The 4,092-nt window shown below is 42.1% G+C and overlaps 1 long non-coding RNA gene across 1 annotated transcript; it reads right to left on the bottom strand.

The window, feature by feature from the left end:
• Positions 1-323: 323 nt before the first annotated feature.
• On the bottom strand, positions 324-3,868 carry LOC133271145 (uncharacterized). The gene is made up of 2 exons (XR_009744014.1): positions 1,207-3,868; positions 324-986 (listed from the first exon to the last, which is right to left on the bottom strand). It is a non-coding gene; the product is annotated as an uncharacterized LOC133271145 (long non-coding RNA).
• Between the last annotated feature and the right edge of the window lie 224 nt (positions 3,869-4,092).

The following is a 4,092-nucleotide window of genomic DNA, read 5'->3' as shown; positions in this document are numbered from 1 at the left end:
GCTCCCAAACATTTCCAACGTGTAAGCACACCAGAAGTAATGAAGTGCCCTTTGACAAAGAGCTAATGTGTCTCAAAATACACAATTTAGCACCCTTAAACTAAGTCAGCATAAGTTAGTGAGGAGATAGGAGCTTGCAGTAGAAGTGTTAAAAGCCATGCCTTGCAGTCTGTGGTTCCCACATGCCATGTTGTAACTACAGCAGCTTTCTCTGTCATGTGGTGCCAGCAGCCATAGGAGCTGGGTTTAATAAAGCATTTAAGGGAGTTCAGATTTTAGTTCCTAAAAAATCCTTGCAGGAAAAGCTTCCCCCACCCCCCCACCCCCCCGTGGAAAACTGACAATATGTGACAGGAAAAAAAAACCAACAAGACGTAGGATGGGATTAATGGAAATGCAAGTAGTGCCAATAGCTGCAAGGGGTTCGCTTCAGGTTTCCCAGCATGGATTCTAAAATTTATCTAGACATACTTAACACTCATTAAGAGGTTTTACATTTAGAATCCAAAGAAGGGAGAATCAGAATCCCACAGTAGATTAGGTTTTAATCAGATCTAAACCTATATTTCCCTATTAGAAGATGTGGTATCATTAGGAGGTGCTGTACAAAGACAATAAAACGGGGAGGGTCAGGGGATACAGAGCTCTCGGGAGGTCTGTACTTGCAGCCAGTCTGCTCCCACAGCAGATTTCTCCACTTGAAGAGCTAATGACATTTCCTCGCATCAAGCTGAGGTTTCCGAATTTGTATTTTGTATACATAGCTGTGTTCTTTCTGATTCGTTTAGCCTCATCAACAGCAATAAAGATACTGAATCAGAACAAGCTGACAATCCTGTTGATGAAACACGGGAGAGCGCGGACTCCAGCTGGCTCTTCAGCAGATACGTTGGCCGGTTGACAGGAGTAAAACGGCAAGAAACCTGACATACAAAACACATGCAGCGGGAGGAGACAGACAGCAGAGGCAGGCAGGTAGGCAGGCACTGCACAGCACCTGCTCACTGGTTTGGAGTCCAAGGCAGCGTCTTCCCTCCTCTGAACTGGCTCCGAGTGCCCCGTTTCGTGCCAGCTTACCCTACCTCCCTTTCAAACGCTTCCAATGTTCCTTGCAGGGGGCAGACATACGCAGTCCCAGGCTGCCATTTTAGTCTTTTCTGCTCACTTTGTGTTCTCGCTGCCTGTTTCTGAAAGGTTGAGGAGAACCTGGGAGTCCTGATGCTTTAGACACCTTTTCTAAGACAGTAAATACAGAGAGAAGGGAGGCAATGACTTAATGAGTGGCTGTGTGGTTACACTCCCAAAATACAGCTAATCAAAGGTGTCTGCTTTTCAGATCACTGAGCAATGTGGGATCTGTCCTCTTGTGTTTATCAGGGCACAGGTCAAATTTTATGGTAGCATTTTGTAACTTCCTGCTTACACGACATGCAGGCAGACACCCAGCCCAGTTTCAGCAGGCTAGCCAAGACAGCATGGAGCTCACACAGGCTCATTTCCCCCTCTGAACACACAGGCACATGCAGAGCATCCACAGTACATGCAGTGCATGGCTGCAGTCCCACCACATGACATAGGACTGTCATCCACATGTCAGGACATATGGCAATGCACTGCCCTGCACAGTGACAAGGCCCCAGTGTGAGGCTGCTCACAAGTAGAGGGAACCATTCCCCAGCTGCTGCACAGCTGCAGGAGCTTGGCAGATGCCCCTGGCTCCTAGGACCAAGGAGCCAGAGTGCCATGGCCTCCCTGTCTCATCAGTAAATCCATATCCAGAGCCACACCATGAAGGGTGAGCCATTTCTATAGCTCTGTTTGTAATCTTACAAAGCCAAGTTGCTTAGCCTAAAAGTTTTACAGAGATTCTACAAAGCAACTTGGTAGATCTGAGATGATTACTAATAAAAAAATCCCTTGTTTTCAGGAAGAGCTATTCATGACCACAAGTGATGATTACCAGTATTTGTTGCAGAAGAACTGAAGACATATTTCCATCATGGATCCCCAGTATAAGTCCTGACTTAGTACAACCTTAGAATAAATATTCTCTGAACATTTGCATCTCCACTTAAGTCTAATTCCAGCAACAGCCCTCATCAGAAAATGAAGCCAATTAAAGTAAAATATCCCTATCCCAACTGTGCTCACTGCTGTACAAGGCTTAGTAGAAACTAAGCTAGAATACTCCAGAATTTGAATCAATTTTGCAATGCCTCCTGATCCTTTGAAAGCTGGTATCCTGCCATGCAATTCTTTGCCTTCATGCTGGGTCATTATCTTACTAGAAGGAAATGGAAATCAAAGCAAGACACCGTCTGCTGTAATACCTGTATATTGTGTGCCAGCAGCTTTTATTTTGTGGGAAAATTATCCCTATGTCAGCAAAGTATTTACTTTTGGGTTTAATTTTTCATTTACAAGCAAATTATTTGACATACTATCCTGGACTTGGAAGTGCTCAATTTGTGTCTTAAATGGATCCTATTGATACCTTGGAAAAGTATTGACAAGCATGAGTCCTTTCAATACCAAAGAACTAACAAAACAGTAACAATTTCCAGCTAGCTGCTCTGTAAAATGCTTTTCCTTCCTGCATATTTCATCCAGAAACAGGGATGAGCCCCAAACTGAGTCTTTTCCAGCATTATAAAGTTTTCTAACAAATACTTTATTTCAGGATGCCCAGCACAAGACCGTTGGCCACGTTGGACATCCATAACTCTTCATGGAGGCTCCTGAATCAGCAGGTATCTAATTCTTCTGACTCACAAAGTCCAGCAGAGCACTTAAGAATCAAAGTCCTTTCTAAAGCTTTGCCCTGCATTAACAAATGAAGCTTCACAATGCTCAAGCAGATACCTGAAAAAATCCATTTCATGGAAACAGAAACCAACACAGAGAAAACCATTCACCTTCTTGAGGATTGTCTGCCATTACTAAACACATACATAAGGATGTTTTGAAACTTCAATATCAAAGGCACATGTTCCATGTAAATGTCAGACATTTATACTCATTTTTCTACCAGAGTTCTGTGATTAAAATAGATGTTCAAAGGATAATAATTTTTTTCCCTGCCTCCTGTATCTGAACCTTTGTTTTGTAAGATCTGTCTTTAAACTAGAGATCTAGGAATATGGGGCAAATGTGGCTTTTAAGGCTTGTTCACATTTTAATTGCATGCTTGCAGACTTAAGAGGAGATAATTCTTCCTTTCTTGAAATTCAAGACATTGAAAGGTTAATTCAATCTTCTCAGTTCCATTTCCTTCCTTCTGTTCTTCTTCCCACACTCCCTCCCCCCATCTGTAGACAGCTGAGTTATTTGAATTTTATGCAAGCTAGTATTCATCCAAAGGAAAAAATCATTCAATGTATGCATCAGACAAGCAAAAATGACAGCATGGCACACTTTCGGTTTTTACTTCCTCTTTGCTTTTCTCTGCATTCACCAGTTTGGGCTGTGGATGTGAACTCATGCCCTAAAGCTAGTCTCTACTTAAAAGTTAACTTGAAATAAAGCGTGAATATCCCCACCCCTTCTGAATTCCCTTTCCTTGCACTCACAAGGATCTTAAGCTGCTGTAGTGCTTTAACCTTAGATAGGGAAAGCTCGAGTTCAAGTTAGTACAATTTGTCTGTTGCCAACACAATCACTCTCTGCTGCTCCCATATTATTTCATGGTGTGGTCACTCACACGCAGAGTATACTGACTCCAAAGGAGTCAGTTTGAGTGTACAGAGCTCCAGTTAACCCTCCTATGAAGACATAACCTTAAAAAGACTGCAACCCATTTCTGCACATTATATACATTTGTAAGGAAAAAGCTGTAAAAGTACTCACTGAAAACATTCTAGTTTGGTCAGGTTGTAACTGTTCATTTTGAATGCCCTGAGAAGAAAATAATCTCATCTTTCCTGTTTTGTTCTCTGTGTGTGTGTGTGGTTTCTTTTCACATTTTAGAAAAGAAAATTAGCGTTTAACATAGCATACTTGCAGCTTTCATTTGAACAAGCAGAAGGTAACCGATGTGGAACTTACTGATTACCCCTTCCTTACATAATTGTTGATGTTGTATGCAGTATGTAA

Source organism: Pezoporus flaviventris, unplaced genomic scaffold (assembly GCF_033815535.1).
Source record: "Pezoporus flaviventris isolate CSIRO_AGI_PZ_B2104156 unplaced genomic scaffold, CSIRO_AGI_Pfla_v1 ptg000023l, whole genome shotgun sequence".
In the NCBI taxonomy this organism is placed as follows: Eukaryota; Metazoa; Chordata; class Aves; order Psittaciformes; family Psittacidae; genus Pezoporus; species Pezoporus flaviventris.
This window is presented reverse-complemented; position numbering and strand designations above follow the sequence as displayed.